Source organism: Macaca mulatta, chromosome 11 (assembly GCF_049350105.2).
Source record: "Macaca mulatta isolate MMU2019108-1 chromosome 11, T2T-MMU8v2.0, whole genome shotgun sequence".
NCBI classification, from domain to species: Eukaryota; Metazoa; Chordata; class Mammalia; order Primates; family Cercopithecidae; genus Macaca; species Macaca mulatta.
Window position 1 is genome coordinate 14,400,883 of NC_133416.1, and position 23,407 is coordinate 14,424,289.

Sequence of the window (23,407 nt, forward strand, 5' to 3'; positions counted from 1 at the left end):
TTCCATTCTTCTCTTTCCTTCTCTCCCACCCTTCCTCCTTTCCTCCCTTTCTTTTTCCTTTCTTCCATCTTTTATTCCTTCCTTTCTCGCTCTCTCCCTCTATTGTTTACCATTTATTGAGCCAGTCAGTCCTTTGCCAAATATCACAAAATGCATATAAAGATATGTTCTAGATCATAATTTAGCAGTGCTTATAGCCTTAGGAGGGGGGAAAAACAGATGATGAGTTAAAAATTAAACCAGACTGTGAGGGGCCACTAGCTTCACTGAGGCAAAGAACCTCGAAGCATGATTCCATTTCCACAGATGGGGCTGCAGGAGAATATTCTGAGCCCAGCACAGAGGCCCAGATACACCGTCTTCTTCTGGGCGTCCAAATCCAGGCCTGAGAGCCCCTGGTGGGAGGAGGCTACAGCTCAGTGGAGGTTTCCTCTGCCTTTAAAATCATTCTAGGATGTGATTTTTGCCTTGAGTTACTAAGCTAAAAAAACAAACCAGAAATACCTATTTTGCTCAAAATAGCCCAGTCCTCCCTTACGCCAGGTTCTCGGAAGCTGCCTTGGGTGCCTTTGCCCCACACAAACTCCCAGCACCGCCCACCTTGGTGACTGATGATGTGGGCAGAGGGGAGCAGAACGGGAAGCGGCAGCTTGGCTTCTCTGCCTGGCCTCTCTGTGCTCTTTTGTTCTGTTTTGTTTTGTTTTGAGACAGAGTCTCACTCTGTCGCCCAGGCTGGAGTACAGTGGTGCGATCTCAACTCACTGCAACCTCTGCCTCCCAGGTTCAAGTGATTCTCATGCCTCAGCCTCCCAAGTAGCTGGGATTACAGGCACCCACCACCACGCCCAACTAATTTTTGTATTTTTAGTAGAGACGGGGTTTCACCATATTGGCCAGGCTGGTCTCGACCTCCTCACCTCAAGTGATCCGCCCACCTCAGTCTCCCAAAGTGCTGGGATTACAGGCATGATCCACCGCTCCAGGCCAGTGCCTTTTTGAATTAAGTTTTTTTCCAGATCCTGAAGTCTCCCATTCCTACCTCTACTCATTCATAGTTCCTATTTTTTTAGTACTAGGTACTTTTTATATATGTTTTAACTTGTCTTCAATTATTTTCCTATTTACAGATGAAAAAAAACTGAAGACCAGAGAGGCTGTATAACTTGCCTAAGGTCATAAAACTACTTAATGATGAAAATTTAAAACCAAGTCTGTCTGACTCTGTAGCCGTGGTTCTCACTGTCTGGTCCCTAGACCAGCCATATCAGCACCTCCTGGGAACTCATCAGAGACCTAATGAGTCAGACATCTGGGGGGCCCGGTGGAGCCATCTGTGTCCTGGCAAGCCTCAAGGCGATTCTACTGGACACTTCCGACCAATAACTACAGTTCCAGCACGTTCACTTCATCTCCACGCCATGCTGCATCTCCAACTTCCTGTTCTCCAAATGCAAAACTCACCATGGGGGAAGCATCCAGAAAGAGTTGGTTTTCACTTCTCCCTGCAGATGCTCCCAGGGAGTTAAAGGTGACTCTTCACTCCAGATTCTAAATTTGACCCCCTTTCAGGCGGCCACCCCAGGTTCATTATCACACCAATCAGCCAACTGTTTTGAGTAGAAATTCCTTTCCCACCCTGTAAGGAATTCCAGGACACTGTCTATGAAGAGGGAAATCATGGCTTGGCTATTTGTTCAGGACACCCCTACCCTCTTCCAGACCAACAGCTCATTGAGACACCACTTGAGGTACCACTTGACTACTGCCACCAGTCGACATTTATTGATCGAGTACTGTGTCAGGTCCTCTGCTAGGCCCTTTCAGACACACTATCTCAATTAATCCTTACAACAACCCAAGAGGTAGACACGATTATCAGCTCATTTCAAAAAGGAGAAAACTGAGGCACAGAATAAACAATTTGCCTAACTTCATCAGCTAATTAATTGCTGAGATGAGACTTAAATTCAGTTTGTCTCAAGAACCCCATGGTCTTATCCACTACGCCTTATTGCCTGGTACGGGCCTTTGTCGAACAAGTCTTCTCTCGTGGTACACTCCAGGCCAACTCTCTGTGTTCCAGCTTGAGAGTCCTCTTTGCAGCCATGTGAATCCAGTGTCTTCCTCTCCCTAATCCTCTAGGGCACCTCTGCCCAGCTTTCTTCCACCTCCACCACCCCCACCCACTCCCCTTCCCCCCCCACCACACACCTGGCCATTTCTCTCTGGAGCTGTTTCCTACTAGCTGGGCTGTCACCTCCCAGACACTTTTCCTTCCTTCAGACCAGCTTTGTCTCCTCTATGTGCTGTTCAGCATGGAATAAATTCTATCTTTTTCCAATTCCCAATTTCTAAGGCAGGTTTTTTTTTTTTTTTTAATTTTACCATCTCTGCTTTGACCAGACACTTGGTACAACTTCAAACATTGTCGCCTGTGGTTTGGCTGCCTAACAAGGAACTCTTGGCCCGCTTCGAAGCCAGCCTTCCTGAAGCCTGCCCTCACATTTAGCGCCCTTAATATAGACTCTGTCTACCACAGATCAGCGTGTACTGAGAAGATAGATGGGAATCAGGGAGGAGGCTATTTCATTGCCTGGTGGTGGAACCAATACTCAGTCTGGTGATATAAACTGAAAAATGCAAAAATGGGGAAGGCAAGGTGAGGAGTGAAGGCAGCTTCTCAGACTTGCTCGTGAGTTCGTAGTAAGGCATCTCCAACAAGAGTCTTGCAGAGGCCTCCTGGAGGGTCCCTTCCGTCCACAGTGATTGGGGCATAGGCTGGCTCAACCATAAAGGCAAACAGGAAACTCTGCCAACAAACAAAAGGAAAAAGGAAGCTCTCAGATTCCTGTTCCAAGCAGCTTTCTGGGAAGGACTTTATCTTGGGGGAAAGTTTTACTGAAGGAAATTTGACCTGAAGTTGCAAGTTTCCTTTGTTAAGAAAAGCAAATAACATGAAAGGGGAGAAAAGCAACAAGATGAAAGATTGGTCATCACAGATGCAGATCTAATCTCTGCCGTAATATAAACTGGAAGAACCTAGAACCCTGGGGAGGTGAGAGTGGCAGGCAGGGTGGGGTGACATGAGCAGAAACAACAGACAAGATGAGGCTGACCTCCCACAGGGGCAGCGAGGGCCCTGGCTGAGCACAGAAGAACAGAACAACATAAGGCTTCCAAGAGCAGGTTAGAGTCCTTCAGTATTAGGATGCAGTGTTTATAATCTCATGGGCCATGGCAAGTTCTGTGCTCTATGCATCTGGGAAATGAGATAATCAAAGCACATAAATAATACCAGCCAACCTTTTAAAACACAGTCAACATTTTTAAACACATATTAAAATCTTCTTGAGCCCTTCTCACATATTAACTAATTTAAACCTCACGACAACCCTGTGAAATACATAACCAATATTATCACTTCCCTTTATAGGGGCACAGAAAGGTTAAGCACCTTGTTCAAGGCCATACAGTTTGTAAGGCTCAAAAGCAGGATTTGAACGCAGGCCATCTGGTACCAATGTCCCTCCTCTTAACCACCACATCTGACTGCAAAGCAGTCTCTAAAATTAATCAAGTGTGATATGGTTGGATGTTTTGTCCCCTCCAAATCTCATGTTGAAATGTGACCTCCCATGGTGGAGGTGGGGCCTGGTGGTAAGGACAGACCTCCCATGAATGGCTTGGTGCCCTCCTCATGGTGATAAGTTCTTGTTCTGAGGTAACAGGCGATCTGGTTGTTTCAAAGAGTGTGGCACCTCCCCACTCTCTCTAGCTCCTTCTCTCACCACGCGATGCACTGGTTCTCCCTTCACCTTCCACTGTAATCGAAAGCTTCCTGAGGCCTCACCAGAAGCAGATCCCGGCACTCTGCTTCCTGTACGACCTGCGGAACTATGAGCCAAAATAAAACCTCTTTTCTTTATAAATCCCCCAATCTCAGGTATTCATTTATAGCAATGCCAAAACAGACTAACACAAGTGCATCTCCTCTCTGTTCTTTAAGAATGTTGGCAACTCTTGGGATGGTAATAGAAGATAGCAGAAGGAAAACTGGGTTGGAATCCTAACTCTATGACAGAAGAAGGGGAGCTGGGACCTTGAACCTCATAAGGTGATTATAAGTAATGAGATAATACGCGTCTCTGGCACATAGTAGATGCTCAGTAAATCATTACACTAGCTCATATTCACTGATGTTTATCAAGGGCTAAGTATGTGCTAGGCCCTAGATATAAATCTCCTGAATTGAATTCAACCAGACTAGATCGATTTTACACTCCTTCTTCATTTCAGGGCATGAGGAATGCTGAGGGTCAGCCTCTCGGAGAAGTTCTCAAAACTTCAACTCAATTTGTGTAGTAGTTGTGCACAATTCAGGTGAGGTGCTTATATTTCCTCTTAGTCATATTTTAATAAATGAAATATATTCTATAGGTTACAATCATAAAACAACTTTCTCTCTTTCTTCTGTTATCCCTTCAAACCCTCTCTTTAAGAGGTTCTTTCTCTGCCCTTAGTTGAGATTTCAGACAGGGCTGGTGGCTTTCTGAGTCATTCCTGGACACATGGGTCATTTTCAGTCACAAGCACAACCTCCTTTTAGTATTTTAAGTAGCCAGGCTATGGTAATAATACAAACCCTGAGCTTTTATTTAAATTGGAGAGTCTCGCCTCTTACAGTAGGGCGAGACTGCAGATGGTGATTGTTTGCCAGTAGCCAGGCATGGCTGCGTGGCCAACATCCTCCCCTTCTCCCCCACTGACCCTCCTCCCACACTCCCCAGCTGCCGCTTCTGAGCCATTCAGGATCAGACTCAGGGTAGTGGGGATTAGAGGAAAAGAGCAGCAGTCTTACACGATGGGGACGCTCAGGACCTGGTGCTGGTGCCTGCTGAGCCTGGCAGATATGCAAAGCTGACCCTTTTGTGAAAGGCACTGCAGGTTGTCATGGGAACCTCCAACTCAGTTAACCTAACACAAACGTGACCGTATGTCCACTTTGCAGGGACAGTTCCAATGGAAGCCTGTTGCCTCAGCTATCTGGTAGTAGGCAGCTATTTGAGAAAGGATTCTTTCTCAAAAGTATCTCCAGTTAGGTGATAAGTTATGGAGCATCCTACTTAAAACAGATGAGGCTTCTCTGGAGGCACAAAGTTCAGCTTCCCCCAGAGATCTACTCCCCCTGGTCACCGCATCTGTCCAGGGGGGTCTCTGGACACAGTCCCTTCAGGAAGGCCCCGGGCTGTCTGCCTCCCGCATGGCTCTATCTATATCCATGGATAATGGATGCCTTTCCTCGCCATTGTCTAGGAAACTGCAGCTTGCACCTACTGCAACTCAGTCTCCCTCCCTCTCTTTTTTCAGTTCTTCCTGCTCAGGCCTGTCTCACTGTCACTTCTTAGCCTTCATATTCCTCTCACTCCCAGTAGTATACGGAAGCCCCCTAAAGCCCCCTCACTTGGCTTACAGTGAGGGGACGTGTCCCTCACTCCTCTACTCTATGAGCCCTCTAACATCTGCCTCCAAAGGAATCTGCACTCTTGGCTCTTTTTTTTTTTTTTTTGGAGACAGTGTCTTTTGCTCTGTTGCCCAGGCTGGAGTGCAGTGGCGCGATCATAGCTCACTGCAGCCTCAACCTCCTGGACTCAAGCAATCCTCCCACCTAAGCCTCCCAAGTAGCTGGGACTAATGTTTTATTTGTGGAGACAAGGGTCCCACTGTGTTACCATGGCTGGTCTTGAACTCCTAGGTGCAGGTGATCCTCCCACCTTCGCCTCCCAAACTACTGGAATTACAGGCACGAGTCGCCATGCCCAGCCTCAACTCTCTAAAGGTTGGAGGTGATGACTATAAGTCTTAGCAGGCCTGGTTTTACCATTTCTTGGCATGTCATGAATCACAGTTCAACTTCATATTCTTTATAATGTGGTATCACTTAATACCTATTGTAATATTTTCTGAGTTTAAGGATTCTGCCCATCTCCGAAACAACAGGAAGAGTTGAATTTAACATCAAATTATGTATGATTTAATAAAGAAGAAGGGGGCCGGGCGCGGTGGCTCAAGCCTGTAATCCCAGCACTTTGGGAGGCCGAGACGGGCGGATCACGAGGTCAGGAGATCGAGACCATCCTGGCGAACACGGTGAAACCCCGTCTCTACTAAAAAATACAAAAAACTAGCCGGGCGAGGCGGCGGGCGCCTGTAGTCCCAGCTACTCGGGAGGCTGAGGCAGGAGAATGGCGTAAACCCGGGGGGCGGAGCTTGCAGTGAGCTGAGATCCGGCCACTGCACTCTAGCCCGGGCGACAGAGCCAGACTCCGTCTCAAAAAAAAAAAAAAAAAAAAAAAAAAAAAATAAAGAAGAAGGGGAAAAAGTCTTCCTGGTCTACTAAATCCTGAAAAGAAGATGATTCTTGTCTCCGTGCGTGACCCAAAGCCACAGCAGATTCCAGAAATGCAATGTTGACCGTGCAGGAAGGTAGCTGAGAAAGTGCAGCCTTAGCCGGGATTTCCCTCACCGTAAAGAGGGGATAGATGCTGCCAGGGCTGCCTCGGTCCATTTTCTTGAATTTCTTCTTCAAGATGCCAATGGATGTGGCATCTGAAAGTCTGATTCAGGTTTATGGCACTCATACCCTGGAAAAAAAAGGTCTGTGAAGTTTTAGTTCAGCTTCGAACATGTGAACAGAAAGTCTACCCTAGTATTGCCCCTTCTATATGGGAAAACCTGGCTGCATAGCTAACTAAGGTGTGCACAGAAACATCAGCCTCGCTGGTTACAGGTCTCAGTCTTTCATCCAGTCCAAAAGGTAGAGAAGGAAGATTCTCTTCTCTGTGTCTTCAGGGGGATCACGGTGATATCCTTCAAAGCTGAAGGGCAGAAATCCAAGAATATGGCCACGCGGAATCACTGTGTTCACCTCTGTTTTTCCTATGGGTACCCGGAGAAGACTGCTGGGCATTCCCAGGCCACAGGTTGGCTCAGTAGCTTAACCAGGAACAATCTGTGAGTCCTGACTTTTAGCTCCGTGTCCTGCTCACTACACAACTCAAGCTCTGTGGAGTAGCGTGTCTGCAGAAACAAAGAAAAGCTTTTTAGAGTAATCGCACCTTTTCCCACAAGCTGTGTTTTCATAGGAGCTTTTTGCTTTTTTTTCCCAGCAGCAAGGTAAAGCAAGCAATTGAACTGACTTGTTCTCAGATCAATGCGTCCATTGTGTGCTTCAGGGAGCAAAAGGGTGTTTTGTTGTTGTTGCTTTTTTCTCTCTTTCAGTGTTGGTTTGGAGCAGAAATTAAACTTGGCCATGGGCTAAGAGGGAAAAGAACTGGATAGACAGCTCTTTCTTTCTTTGGTTGGGATTTAGATTTCTGTAAAAATCCATAGGTTTATAAGTGAAATTGTTACTAAATATGTACCTACTGATACACATGTCCTCTTTCAAAGGCCCCTTCACCCTGCTCCTTTCCTCCTCACAGTAGCACCAGCTACACTCCAGAACGCTAGGACAACCTTTACTAAGGGGCTAAACTATTTGTGCCTGACATTGCTTGATTATCTTGCCAGGAAAACAGATGCAAGGTCCTGAGGTACTATCTCAAACACTGGCAAAGAAAGGGAGATTGAAAAGTTCATGCTTACCATGAACAAAGTTTCAGATCAAAATTCTACAATGTCCTAATCTGCTTACAAATTGGGGAAAGGAGTGGCACTATTTTTTCCCTGTTTCTCCTCTGCTCACAGGTGATTTCCACAGAGTCTATTCTCAGTTCTGGGCTAGTTTAACTATAACTGGAGCCAAAACAGTTCAATAGGAAAGAACTGGTTTTTTTTTTTCTCTCCAGCAAATGATGCTGGAACAACTGGATAGCCACATGCAAAAGAATGCAGTTGGGCCCCTGTGTCAGTCAGCTTGGGCTGCCATCACAAAATACCAAAGACTCTGGGGCTTGAAGCATAGATGTTTATTGTCTAACAGTTCTGGAGGCTGGAAGTCCAAAATCAGGGGGCCAGCATTGTAGGGTTCCTGGCTTGCAGATGGCCACCTTCTCACTACGTGCACACATGGCAGGGAGGGAGGGAGAGAGACAGGCAGAGAGAGAGAGAGAAAGCTCTTCCCCTTCATACAATGCCACAGTCCTATCTGAATAGGGCTCCACCCTTGGGACTTCATCTAGCCTTAATTACCTCCTAAAGACCCTTTCTCCTGATACAGTCACACTGGGAGTTGTTAGGACTTCAACATGTGAATCTGGGGGAGATACAATTAAGTCCATAGTAGTTCCAGCTTCACACTATACACAAAAAACTAACTCAAAATATATCAGAGACCTACCTGTGAGAGCAAACACTGTAACGCTTTTAGAAGAAAATATGGGAGTAAATCTTCACGACCTTGGGATAGACAAGGCCTTCTTAGAAATGACACCAAAAGTACAAATGAGAAAAGGAAAAAAAAAATTAGATAAATAAGACTTCTAATTAAAAACTACTGTGCTTTAATGGACACCATCAAGAAAGTGAAAAGACACCTCCCACAATGAGAAAGAATATTTGCACATCATATACCTGGTAAGGGACTTGTATCTGGAATATATAAAGAACTCTCACAACTCAGTAATAGAGAGACAAATAATTAAAACATAGGCAACGAATCTGAATAGACCTTTCTCCAAAAAACATATAAAAATGGCCAGTAAACACGTGAAAAGGTGTTCATCATTATTAACTATCAGAAAAATGTAACTCAAAACCACAATGAGATCATTTCACACCCACTAGACGACTATAATCAGAAAGAAAGATAATAACAAATGTTGGTAAAAATGTGCAGAAATTCAAATCTTCAATATGCCGCTGGCAGAATATGAAATAGTACAGCCACTTTGGAAAACAGTCTGGCAACTTCTTAAAAGGTTAAACCTAAAGTTATCATATGAACTAGCAGTTCCATTCCTGGGTATATACTCAGGAGAAATGAAAACATATGTCCACACAAAAACTTCTATACAATGTTTATAGCAGCATTATTCATAAGAGTCAAAGACTAAAAGCAATCCAAATGTCTGTCAACTGATGAATAGACAAAAATGGTAAATCTATACAGTAGACTATGATTTGGCCATAAAAGGGAATGAAATACTGATACATGTTACAACAAAGATGAACCTAGAAAACACTATGCTAAGTCAAAGACGCCAGTCACAAAAGTTACATATTGTATGACTCAATTTCTATGAATCAGAGTAGGCAAATCTATAGAGACAAGAAAGTAGATTAGCGAGTTGGCTCGTGTAGGGTGGGGTGGGAAGAAACGGGGAGTCACTGCTAATGGGCACAGGATGTCTTTGGGGGCTGATGAAAATGTCCTAAAAATGATTGTCATGATGGCTACATGGCTCTGGGAAAATGCTAAAAACAATTGCATTGTACATTTTAAGTGGGTGGATTGTATGGTACGTGAATTATATCTCATCAATGTTGATAGATGTGTGTATGCATATATACACAACTGAAAAAATGACATTCCCCGAGATCTGAAACAGAAGCAAAATTAAGAGAAAACGTTGGGAGTTAGACCCAATTTTGGGCTTTCATTCACTTGGGAGAAAACATCGAAGTGTCTGAAAGCTAGAAATATTGAATTAGGGGAAAATATACTCAGGAAAACCAAGCTGGAGTGTAGATTGTGTTAAACTGAACGAAATAATAAGGCACTGTCTTGTTTAAAGGGGACAGAGCACTAGCATATGACTTTTACCATGTTTAGAATGCTTCCTGATAGGAAGGAAATGGAACCCACACAGACCAGCCACGTCTGCTTCCCTGGAAGTGACCCCATCTGTGACATGTGACCCCATCTGTGACATGTGAATAACACAACTCTTTCCCCAATTATAAAAATAACGTATTTAAGATAGTATAAAAATGCAGAGAATGGCGGGGGTGGGAATCATTTTATCTTGCCATGCAAAGACAAGTACTAATATTTGACAGAGGTCCCTCCTCAGCACATTGTTCCATATACTCAAGCCCATGCAATACTTACAATTTTGTACCTACATTTTACACTTTAAATCAACATTTTTCATTATCATTTCAAACTCTCATAAATATTAATTTCAGTCGGAAGAATAAACCATAGTTTAAGTATTTTCCTAAGCCAGGGCTTTTATCTTTTCAATCTTTCACTTTTTTTTAAACGTTGCAAAGCAAATTTTGAACATAGAAGCCAGGCATGGTGGCACATGCCTGTAATCCCTGCACTTTGGGAGGCCGAGGCAGGCAGATTGCTTGAGCTCACAAGTTTGAGACCAGCCTGGGCAACAGGACGAGACCCTGTCTCTACTAAAAATAGAAAAAAATAGTCAGGCGTGGTGGTGCACACCTGTGGTCCCAGCTACTTGGGAGGCTAAGGTGAGAGGATCCCTTCAGCCTGGGAGGCGGAGGTTACAGTGAGCCGAGATCATCACATTGCACTCCAGCCTATGTGACAGAGCAAGATCCTGTCTCAAAAAAAAAAAAAACTTTTGAGCACAGATTTTTTTCATCAGATTCAATTATTTCTTTAACATATCAATAATTTTATAGTAAAAGGTATGAAACTGTTTAATGGTCTTCATAGTGCTAATCAAAAATGTTTTATTAAATTGGTGCAAAAGTTGTTATGGTTTTTGCCAGTATGGCAATTACTTTTGCACCAACCTAATACCAACTTATACTTTAACAGCAGTGTGTGATACACCCATTCACTATCAAACATGAGGACTCCTGTTCCCCTTCTAGAAAGAATTCTGAGGAAGGAATTCTCACTGCAGCATTATTTAAGCATAAAAATTGAAGGAAAAATAAATAGCCATCAATAATGGAAAAGTAAAAGATCCTGATGAGTTATTTTTCAGTGATTAAAGATAAGCAGTTTCAAAGAATATGAAAAAAAAAAAAAAGATTTTCAGCCTAAGCGATGTAGTGAGACCTCATCTCTACTAAAAATAAAAATTAAAAATTGTCCAGGTGTGATGGCGCACACCTGTGGTCCCAGCTACTTGGGAGGCTACTGGGAGTATCCCTTGAGCTTGGGAGGGCGAGGCTGCAGTGAGTTACGATCATGCCACAGCACTCCAGCCTGGGTGACACAAGCTGAAAAGAAAATTCACAAATTCTCAAAGGAAATGACTTGTATGCCAAACACCAAATTCCTTGTGAGCTCGGGTAATATAAAAACACACCAGCAGCGATTAAGTCTGGGTTGTGGGATCATGAGTGATTTTGTTAACTTATTTGCACTTTTCTCTATATTCCAATCTGCCTATACCGACAACTTATTACTTTCATAGTTTTTAAAAATCTCTGATGTTAAAAATTAGCCCATAAGTAAATTTGCTTTCAGAGACTATCCTGCATAGAAAAGGTGGAAGGCAGAAATCCACAGGTGCAACTGAAAGGCGGTCAGGGGCTGGTCACAGTGACTCATGCCTGTAATCCCAGCACTTTGAGAGGCCAAGGTGGACAGATCACCTGGGGTCAGGAGTTCAAGACCAGCCTGGCCAACACGGCGAAACCCTGTCTCTACTAACAATACAAAAATTAGCCAGGCATGATGGTACGTGCCTGTAATCCCAGCTACTTGGGAGGTTGAGGCAGAATAATCACTTGAACCCAGGAAGCAGAGATTGCAGTAAGTCAGTGAGCGACAGAGCAAGGCCCCATCAGAAAGAGAGAGAGGTGACAGAGAGAGAGAGGAAAGAAAGAAAGAAAGAAAGAAAGAAAGAAAGAAAGAAAGAAAGAAAGAAAGAAAGAAAGAAAGAAAGAAAGAAAGAAAGAAAGAAAGAAAGAAAGGCGGTGGGGGATGGGGAATCTTGCAGCTCTGGCCTCTAGCTCCATCCATGCTGCCTTCTGGGTGTGCTTTGTGTCAAGGCCTTGACTGGATCTCATTCCTCATTGTTACAGGGAAATGGCAAGCTACCTCTATGCACTAATGATCCTGAGCCCATGTTCCTCAAGAGTGCCATCCCAGGGCTGGGCTGCAGCCGTCTAAGGTGCATTAACAGTTGATGCACATGAGGCAAGCATCCAAGAAAGGATTCTACATTTCCTGCCAAGCACAGGAGAAGGTGAACCTGGATCATGTTTGCACTTAGGAAGCTAAACATAATTTCAGCTTCAAGGAAACCCCCAGATTGCAAAATTCTGGAAAGAAAACAAAATACATCTAATATTTCTGCCACCATCTCTGTGAGTTTTCTGCCACCATTCTCCACCATGACCTCTGACCTGTCTAGCAGCCTCCTGGATTTCACATGAGCAAAGCTAAAATGGGAGGAAAGAGGGCATATGGAAAAAAAAAAATTAGATTGACAGAAAACCCAGAGTCAATAGGACAGTCTAGACTCCCCAGCTTGTAAACTATTCATAATGACTCACTCAATAGTCAGGCATTGACAACAAACTGAATGACCACGGACCTAGAGCTACAATATTGGCAATGTTATCTTTAATTTGAAGAGCTCCAATTATGCTGGGAGGCATTTATAATCAGGTAAAGAAATCTTGCCCTGGATCAAAAATTAGTGTCAGTTTGTTCCCAAGGATGGGAATATGGTTGACCATATTCTTTTATTTCCCAGGTTATTGTCATAACATCTCTGTATAATTTTATATACCCATATGTACAAGTGGCCAGAAATCCCTTTCTAGCCAGGGACCCACAAGTTTCTGTTTAGCAGATTTATCCCAATGTATCTATCCTCAGTAATGCTGTATAAGAAACCATCTAAAAACCCAGTGGCTTAAAACAACAAGGATTTCATTAGGTGTGGTGGCTCATGCCTGTAATCCCAGCACTTTGGGAGGCCAAGGCGGGCAGATCACCTGAGGTCTGTAGTTCAAGACCAGCCTGACCAACATGGAGAAACTCCATCTCTACTAAAAATACAAAATTAGCTGGGCATATGGTGGCGCATGCCTGTAGTACCAGCTGCTCGAGAGCTGAGGCAGGAGAATCACTTGAACTCGGGAGGCAGAGGTTGCAGTGGGCTGAGATCGTGCCATCGCACTCCAGCCTGGGCAACAAGAGCGAAACTCCGTCTCAAAAAAAAAAAAAAAAAAACCCCACAAGAATTCAGTCTCACATCTACAGGTCTGCAAGACTGACTGTGGTTCAGTGGCTCTAGGCTGAGCAAGGCTACAGTTCAGCTGTGCTTAACTCCAACCTGTCCTTAGCTCCAGCCTATAGGTTGAGCTGTAGGCAAGTGTGTTCATTCTGGGCCTAAGCTGAGTGGATAACAGCTGCCTGGGGAAAGTTCTTCCCATCATGGATCACTGAGATACAAAAAGATCAAGCTTTAATGCACAGGCTGTTTTCAAGCCTCTGCCATCACATCTACCAATATTCTTTTTGACCAAACCCAAAGTTAAGGGGCAAGAAGGACACTCCTCCCACCATGAGGTCACAGCAAGGGTGTTGAGGAATAATTCTCTTTGAGTGCTGTGACCAACTGAGAATAGTAATTCCATTATCCACTGTGATGGTTAAATCTCCACTGGTTAAATCTTGACCAGTTCCTCTGCTGACTACTTCTGATTTTCTCCTTTGGCTTTCCAGACCACATGCACGACTCCTGCAGGTGAGCCAGAATGCCAAGAAGTCAGCATTATAAGCCTCAATGGAGAAAGAACAAGTTTTCTTTTTGGAAAGTTCTTCCCAACCTGCCATGTGTCAAGATATCACCATTAATTGGAAAGGGACATGATTACGGAAAATCACTGAGTAGAAAGAACTCAGAGGCAAAAAGGGAGTGAGGGGAGGAAAGAGATGTAGCTGTTTGAACTATACATGAAGTTTAAATTAATTTCAGCCAAAACATATCTAGCAAAAGATGTTCTCCTGACTCTAATGTTCACTATTTTATTACAGAGGCAATAAATGCTTAATGGTTATGGGGATGAATCAATCTAGTGAGTAGAAAACACAACCGTATAAAACTCCATCACCCCTGATTAGCTGCCTTTCAAATCCTTTATACATGGGCTATTTTGGGCCTTGGAAATCAGGGTACTGCTACCTAAACAGTGTCATGAAAATCTTAAGGTCTGAGTCTAGGCCATCTGAACACCAGAAATTCTTGTTCTCATCTCTCAACTACAAAGGCCTACGTGAGTTCTCTCTTACAGATTTTTTCAAATTTATAGTATATGCAATTTATTGATTTATTTATTTTGCAAAAATGGGGTCATCTATCACATACCACTTTTCACATTAGAACAATTTTCCTTATCAACAAAGATATGTCTATATCATCATTTTAAATTCTGCCTTATATTTCATTTATAAATTACCATAAATTACTTAACCAACACCCCATTGATGGAAGTTTAGGTTATTTCCAGTTTTTCAGAATTACTTTCTGCATGCATAATAACTCACGTCACTTCATATACAAACTGAGGCATTTATTTTCATTTTCAGATCTAAGAAATCTAAGCAGTGCCTTATTGACAATAAATAGAACCACCCTTGTGGTGTTAAAATGTGGGCAGCAAGAAAGGAAATAGTGTGGTTGGGTGGAGATTAGTCATTTTTGAAAGAGCACGTATGTACATTTTGCATGTTGGTGACAATTCACTCAAAATTTTAAAGAACCCAGCTTAAGTTTTGAATCAGCCTTAAGCACTCCGAACTTCAGATGCTCATCTCAGCCTCTTAAGTCTGCCAACCAAGCTGGAGACAAAACAAGATCTGGCTCCCTGGTGGCCGCCTGGGAATCCTGCCCTTGGCGTCATTTCTGGAAGGGCAAAGGAACCCTATGGACTCCTGTATCACTAAGCTAGAAATGCCACCCAGCTCCTCAGCCCATCTCTATCACCATGGCAGGGGGGAGGGGCCTAGGCATTATCAGAATGGGTCAGGACTAGCTCAGAGCCAATGTCAAGCTGGCTGACTGTAAACTAAGCCAGGCTTTCAAGGGAAGGCTTTTGAAGGAAATAAGCCAACAAAACAGCATCAGAAACTGAGGAACCATTCCTTCTCCAACTCTACTCCCCAAGAGATACCAAGGTCACACAGGATACAGCAGTTGTTGAAATTATTACTGCTATGGAACAGAGCTTTTTTTGGCACCAGAAGAAGTTATTCTCTTCTGTCAACCCTCTTTTCCTTTCCCTTGGATTTTCAATCCTTCCCATAGAAAATCAAGATTGTCCAGCAAAGAACATGCTTACCCAAAAGACCACAGTGCCATTCAAAAAGAATAAAGTCCAACTCTACCATATATATAACCTTCTGTCAATCCTCTGACCTTCTGACTTCATAATATATCTTTCCAAGATAATAGATGCATGGCATGTTAAAGCCTAGGAGGACCATGGAGATTGTGTCAATATCTTCATCCTTCAGTGAGTAGATGGGGACCTCAGAGAGGATGAGCAACCTGCCCATGACCCCACAGAATTGGTGGCAGAGCCCAAGACTGTTGGCCCCCAACCACACTGTCCAGACTTCAAAAGCTGATCCTCTTGCCAATGGCCCACACTAGTAACAGCCTTTTTGCCTGAATGTCTCTCAGAGATGTCATGAAGACTAATTACTGTCTAGCTATATGGTTCTTTTTGTCCTCTGGATAAACTTGCTGTATGTTATTGCACCTGGCAGGCCCCCATAGAAACTAAAGCTGGAACGAAATGAAGGAGCTCAACTAGATTAAAACCATTGACAGAACACTCATCCCCCATCCTTTGGTCTCTAGACAACCTAGCAGGTAAATGTGAGGCATTAGACAGAGTTAAGCCTTCTACATCAGTTAAACTAAAAGAACAGTTTATTTCATACCCCTAAACTTCACAGGAATAGAACACAAGCTACAAGGCAATAAGAACAAAGGAACAGACTAGATACATTTATTTTTCAGAAATTTTAAGCCATGGAAGAACAAAAAAAATTTTCTTCAAAGAAAATTTAGGGGCAGGGGATTGAAATACATGCAAAGCTTATTTTTAGTGCCCTTTACAGATATAAAGTCATGCTGTTCGTTTAGGAACAAAAAAAATGCATTATGTATAACTTGTTTCACTCATAAAATTACCATGTTTTGTATATTGATATATTTAGACATTGGGAGATCTGAAAAAAGCGTTTTTATGATTTCTTTCCTGGTTATTTTCTTGGGCGAAAGGGAGGTTTTTTTAAAAAAAAAAGTCCTCAGTGGAAAAACTTTTCAGAATTTTGAGAAAATTTACAGATTTTAGAGGATTTTTGCTTTTCCCAAAATGACTAAGTCATCAAGTTCTCAAGTCACTGAACTCTAATGCATTCAACCAATGTCCTCTACCTGTCAAGAGATGAGCACGAACACGAACCTGCAAGCTGATAACTAAACCGGGTTTAGTCATGGTGACCTATTGTGGAACTTTCAAAAGTCCACTGTAGAAGTTCCACAGATTTGAAATTCACTTTGCCCTCCAAGGCAGATCTTTTCTGTTCTTCCCACTGTAGCACTACTTAAAGCCCATTTCTAGAAATGAACTGGGAGAGGTCATAAGTCATTTAGTTTAAACCCTACATGAGCACAAATCCTGTCTATATGAGGTCTACAAATGGTCAACTATCCCTTGCTTCTCCGCAGTCAATGGTCTAAGGCCTAATTGACATGCTTTACCATATACATTTATGAATGTGTGATGATCTGATCCATTTCTGTCTTCCTCACTAGACTGCAGATGCTATCAGGGCAAGAACCAAATCTTCTCTGCTGACTACTTTGTCCTGAATGCCTACCAGCAATGGGAACAGAGCAGTAAATCTACGCTCATACCTTCTGAGATAGCTCTTAATGATAGAATTTCTCTCTGTGTATTGAACTTCTATTACTTTCCCTATAACTTCTATGTACTGGGTGGATTCTGCCCTTCTGGTCCATCTAGATCTTTCACAAGACAGCCCTTCAGATATGTGAAACATTATGTCATCCTCCACTCTTCTCTCCTCTAGGCGAAATATCCTCAGTTTCTTCAGCTTCTCCTCTAGGCTAAATATCCTCAGCTGTCCCACATGTGGTGTGATTTTTCAGTTCCTTCATTACCTTGGATGCCCTTCTCAGAAGACATCACTGCTCTGGTTCTATAAACCCACATGGCTAACATGGAAGGGGAACAGTTTCTGGAATGTAAGGTTATTGACATATTAAGTGCTTTCCCCCAAAAAATGGTTCCAAAGTCTGGGACTAAACCGGAACCCTGTAACACTCTTCGCCAAAAACTGATTGATGACCAAGTCACCTTCTACAGTTACATAAGGCATTTAGAAAGATACAAGTAACAGAGGAGTGACTCGTGACTAAGACTGCTAGTTGTCCGCTAAGATACATTCTCTCCTTTCTCTATGGCAATAGAACCCCTAATTTTTAGCTGGACATGTAGCTGGCTGCAGTAAAGGCAATGTTTCCTAACCTGTCTTGTAGCTAAGCGTGGCCATGTGGAAAAGTTTTTGTTAATGGAATGAGTTAGGAGGGTACTAGGCAGACTTTGAGAACCTTCCCTAAGAGACAGCACACCTGCACCCTTGGCACAGCTGCTCTATATTTCTTCCATTCTTTTCCCTTGAATGCCATCATCTGAGACCATGAGCCCAAAGTCACACACACATCAAGGAGTGTCCTAGACCAATACTTTTTTTTTTGGTCTGAAAAAGAAATAAACTGCTATCATGTTCAAACCATTACCCTGGGTTTTTGTTGTTGTTTTTGTCACAGCCAAAACTAATCCTGATAGTCTATTGCTCTGTCTTCAACCTTATTCAAGTAGTTTTGTAACTGAAGCAGCACATAGTGTAATTAAACACGAACCTGCAAGCTGATGACTTTCCCAGTGTCGGCTACCCTGCCAAGGATGAGGGTGGTAAGCTTAGGGTCTGGCATCAGAGAGCGTGTCTGAGGCTCTAACTGAAAAGAGCTTCCAAGAGCTGACTCTCTTCCCAGTAAAAAAAAAAAAAAAAAGAAAAAAAGAAAAAAAGGGAGGTGATGCCACCATACAAGAGGAAGGCATAGGTATTATTTTGCAAAAGAGGATAGACTATTTTTCTTCTTCTCCCTTCATTACATTTTTGAGATCTAATGGCTAATTTCCAAATTGCTTAATGAGTGAAAAGCACAGCCCTCAGATAGAGTAGGCCAACCCATGGACCCTAGGAAACCTGCAGAGACACTCACATGGAGGTGAGTGGCAGGAACACCAAATGGCAGAGCACGCCTGGGGTGGGGGAAAGACAAGTCTAGAAGACTCCACCTTCACAGGTCGGGGTGATAGGCTCCCCAAAGCCTGGAATTCCAGCTCCCATGTGACATTTCCTGATTTAATATCAGTCATTTGCCGGTTCTTGCTGAAATCAAACTTCTGTTACAAAAAAAACTTAGAAAAGGTCAAAGTACTAAGAAGAGGCAGGTTGTGGTAGCTCCGTATTTTCAAATATTCCCAGGCATTACGTTTCTGCTTAGAATGTAGAAAGTCACAGGAGACCATGGTTCTCCCCTAATATTGAGAACAAGCTAAATAAGCTACGAATCATGTTCTAAAACTCATCACAAAGGACTGAGGACACAAAGAAATGAAAACAAAGTAAATTCCAGAAAGTAATAAACACTTTCTAGGAGAGGAGAGACCCATGGCTGCTTTTATCCCAGACAGAGTGAAGAGGAGAAATCAGCCAGAGACAGAGATAAGGAGAAACCAGCTAAACTTTTAATAAAAGTTAATTATTACAAGCATGAAGCTGGGCACGGTGGCTCACGCTTGTAATTCCATCATCTTGGGAGGCCAAGGCGGGCTGATCACTTGAGCTCAGGAGTTCAAGACCAGCCTGGGCAACATGATGAAACTCCATCTCTACTATAAATACAAAAATTAGCCAGGTGTGGTGGCAGGCACCTGTAGTCTCAGCTACTCAGGAGGCTCAGGTGGGAAGACAGCTTGAGTCCGGGAGGTTAAGGCTACGGTGAGCTAAGATTGCACCACTGCACTCCAGCCTGGGTCACAGAGTCAGACCTTCTCTCAAAGAAAAAGCAAGTTTATTAGAAACTTTTTCCTAGAATGCTTTTATCTTAGACCGTGGCCAACTATTAATAGAACACCAAGCAGTTCCAGCCTCAGAGCAAGTCGGCACCTACCCACCTCTTCTCCACAGGCCTTCACTAGTGCATGGGACTACTAGACAAAAGGCTGGAGGCAAAGCAAGAGACCTAAGAGAGTGCCGCACACCCCTTGAAACCTCTTGAAAAAATGCATTTTCCATACATATCACTTAACCAAATAACTGAGCACCATATTTCATCATATTTAAGACACTATCAATTGTAAGACGCACCATTATTTTAGGACCCCTACATGTAACGAATGTATTACGGATAGTAATGTGCAACACGTGAATGACTCACACTGTCCTCTCCTTACCTAGAAATCTGAGATTTGCTTATTTCTCCTGCCTTAGGTCGCAGTGTTTCAAATGCAACCATGCAGTGTCATAATGTAATCTTTCTGAAGACATTTCTGATCCCAGTTAAATTCAACATTTGTACTTCTAACGATGAGCATAACCCAAGTGAAGTGCAGATATTGCGCCAAGCTTTGAAGAAGCTCACACACAAGCAAACAATGACTATGTCTGACTGCTGCCTGGCCCACAATGTTTGTGAGACACCACTGCTGGTAAAAGACTTCCCAATTTCAGAGGTTAATATGGGCCAAAAATGGGCACTTTCGAATCGCCACAATAAGAACAATAAATTTTCCTCCTGATCAGTACTATCTGTGACTCCTCTGTTACTTGTGTATTTCCAAACGTCTTTTCCTTTTCCTTTCTCTTCCTTTCTTCTCATCAGTATGTCTATTCAGAGTTCTCTTCTTCAGTGGTGATACTAGATTTTTTTAATTGACAGATAAAGTTGTATATATTGATCATCTACATGATAGTCTGATGTACATGTATTTCAAGCTGAGCATGGTGGCTTACACCTATAATCCCAGCACTTTGAGAGGCTGAGACAGGAATTTGCTTGAGGCCAGGAGTTTGAGATCAGCCTTGGCGACATAATGAGAACTCATCTCTACAACAGTACAAAAAATTTTTAAAAATTAGCTGAGTGTGGCGGCACATGCCTGTAGTCCCAGCTACTTGGGAGGCTGAGATGGGAGGATTGCTTGAGTCTAGGAGATCAAGGCTGCAGTGAGCCGTGATGACACCACTGCATACTCCAGCCTGGGCAACAGAGTGAGACCCCCTCCCTAAAAAAACAAAAAAAATGCATCTCCTCATATTCTTCACAGAGTCATGACTTTTGTGATGAGAACACCTAACATCTACTCTCTTGGCATCAGAGGTGATATTTTAAAATAAGGAATGAAGTGTATGTAGAAGATAGTCAGGAGGGATATCCCCCAAATACAAATATTATCTGTGGGTGGTTAGCTATGAGTGGTAGGATAATGGGTGATTTTTATTTTCTTCTCTTGGTTTATTATATTTTATAATTTTCTATAAAAACTATTATTACTTGGGTAAGTTCTAAAGGTTTAAAAGAAATAAGCCTAATACAAAATGTTTTTAAATATCATTTGGAAAAAGACAAAGGTAAACAAAATCAAAATACGAATGATAGCTGGGATAAATATCTACAATATGAAATGACCAACATCCAACTCAATACAACAGAACGGGCAACTCACTCAAGAAGGAAGACACATGGCCAATAAATGTATGAAAAGATACTCATCCAAATTAAAGCAACAAAGAGAGGCCATTTCTTTTCACTCCTCAGGTTGGCAAAAAAAAAAACATTGTTTAAATTAAAAACCTATAGCATTCTGTGCTAGCAAGCATGAGAAGAAGCGAGTGCTCTCACACACTGCTAATGGAATGGGTATTGCTACATTCTTTTTTGGAAATCTGGATGGCAACAGCTACTAAAAATTGAAAAACAAACAGCCTTTAACCCAGCAACCCCACCTCTAGGACTCGGTGCTATGGAAATGAAAGTACCATATATTTTCAAGTGAATTTTTAATTTTAGAATAGTTTTAAATTTACAGACAACTTATAAAAATAGTACAGGGAATTTGCATACATCCCACACCCAGTTTTTCCTACAAACATCTTACATTAGTGTGGTACACTTGTCACAGCTAATGAACCAATATTGACATATTATTAACTAAAGTCCGTATTTTGTACAAATGTCCTTAGTTTTCACCTACATCCTTTTAATATTTCAGGATCCCATCCAAGGTACCACATAATATTTGATCATCCTGCCTTCTAAGGCAGCGGTCCCCAACATTTCTGGCACCAGGAACCAGTTTCGTGGAAGACAATTTTTCCACAGACATGAGGGGCAGGCAGAGGAATGGATGGTTTCCAGATGAAATCATTCCATCTCAGATCATCAGGCGTTAGTCAGATTCTCATAAGGAGCTCACAACCTGGATCCCTCGCATCCGTAACCGTAGTTCACGTTAGAGCTTGCCTCCTATGAGAATCCAGTGCTGTCACCAATCTGACAGGAGGCAGAGCTCGGGCGGTAACACGCTGGCCCACCTCACACCTCCTGCTGTACGGCTGGGTTCCTAATAGGCCACAGACCAGTAACAGTCCACCTCTTGAGGGTTGGGGACCCCTGACCTTTTTTTCTTTTTCTTTTCCTGTTTTTTTTTTTTTTTTTTTGAAACAGGGTCTCACTGTGTGGCCCAGGCTGGAGTGCCGTGGTGCATTCACAGCTCACTACAGCCTCAGCTTCCTAGGTCAAGCAATCCACTCACCGGGGCCACCCAGAGTGCTGGGATGACAGGTGTGGGTCACCATGCCCAGCCTGGGACCCCTGTTCTAAGGCTCTTCTACACTGTGACAGTTTCTCAGACTTTCCTTGTTTGGTTTTTTCTATCTAATTGACAGATAATAATTGTACCTCTTCATGGGGTTCGTAGTGATGTCTTGACATATATAATGTATAGTGATCAGATCAGGGTAATTAGCAAATCCATCATCTCAAATATTTATTACTTCTCTGGGCTAGGAACATTAATATCCTCCTCCTATTTGAAACTATATATTATTGTTAACTACAGTCATCTTACAGTCACGTAGAACACTAGAACTTAATCCCTCTACCTAGCTGTAATTTTGTAACAAATCTCTCCATGTCCTCCCCTTCCCCTTGGCCTTCCCAGCCTCTAGCATTCTCTGTTCTCTTTTTTACTTCTACAAGATCAATTTATTTTAGCTTCCACGTAAGACTGAGAAATGCAGTTTTTAACTCTGTTCCTGGTATATTTCACTTAACATCATGTCCTCCAGTTCCACCCATGTGGAATCCACCATGAATGACAGGATTTCATTCTTTTCAACGGCTGAATAGTATTCCATTATGTATATATACCACATTTTCTTTATCCATTCATCTAGGTTGATTCCATATATTGGCTATTGTGAATAGTGCTGCAATAAATACGGGACTGCAGACGTCTCTTCAATATAATGATTTCCCTTCCTTTGGGTAAATGCCCAGCAGTGGGATTGCTGGATCGTATGGCAGTTCTATTTTTAGTTCTTTGAGGAACCTCCATACTGTTTTCCATAGTAGCCATGCCAGCTTACATTCCTACCAACAGTGAATAAGAGTTCCCTTTTCTCTGCATCCTCACCAGCATTTGTTATTTGTTTGTCTTTTTGATAATAGCCATCCTAAGTGGGATGTGATGATACCTTATTGCGGTTTTGATTTGTATTTCCCTGATGATTAGAGACGTTGAACATTTTTTCATATGTTTGTTGGCATTTGTATGTCTTATTTTGAGAAATGTCTGTTCAGGTCATTTACCCATTTTTCAATGGAACTGTTTGCTTTTCTGCTGTTGAGAAGTTTGAGCTCCTCGTATATTCTGGATACTGGTCCCCCATTGGATGAGTACTTTGCAAACATTTTGTCCTATTCTGTAGGCTGTCTTTTCACTCTGTTGATTGTTTCTGTTGCTGTGCAGAGGCTTAGTAGTTTGATATAATCCTATTTATTTTTTGTTTGTTTGTTTTATTGCCTGGAAAACCCTAGTTTTGAATGATATGCTTACAAGAATATTTACTGCAGCATTATATCTAGAGGCAAAAACTGGAAACTTCTTAAAATCCATTAAATGAAGATTAAATAAATTTGGGAACACCAGGCCAGGTGCAGTGGCTCACGCCGGTAATCCCAGCACTTTGGGAGGCCGAGGCGGGCAGATCACGAGGTCAGGAGATCAAGACCATCCTGGTTAACACGGCAAAACCCCATCTCTACTAAAACTACAAAAAATTAGCCTGGTGTGGTGGCGGACGCCTGTAGTCCCAGCTACTCTGGAGGCTGAGGCAGGAGAATGGCGTGAACCCGGG

The 23,407-nt window shown here is 42.7% G+C and overlaps 1 long non-coding RNA gene across 2 annotated transcripts in view; it reads right to left on the bottom strand.

Annotated features, from left to right (window-relative positions):
* Nucleotides 1-1,762: 1,762 nt before the first annotated feature.
* Nucleotides 1,763-23,407, bottom strand: part of LOC114670790 (uncharacterized) — a 64,633-nt gene continuing 42,988 nt past the window's right edge. Inside the window, exon 4 of one of the 2 annotated variants that reach the window (XR_003720523.2) lies at nucleotides 1,763-2,809. This is a non-coding gene — a long non-coding RNA (uncharacterized LOC114670790). Of the gene's footprint in view, nucleotides 2,810-6,523; nucleotides 7,078-23,407 lie in introns of those variants that run through there. The other variant, XR_013400909.1, reaches the window with a different exon arrangement.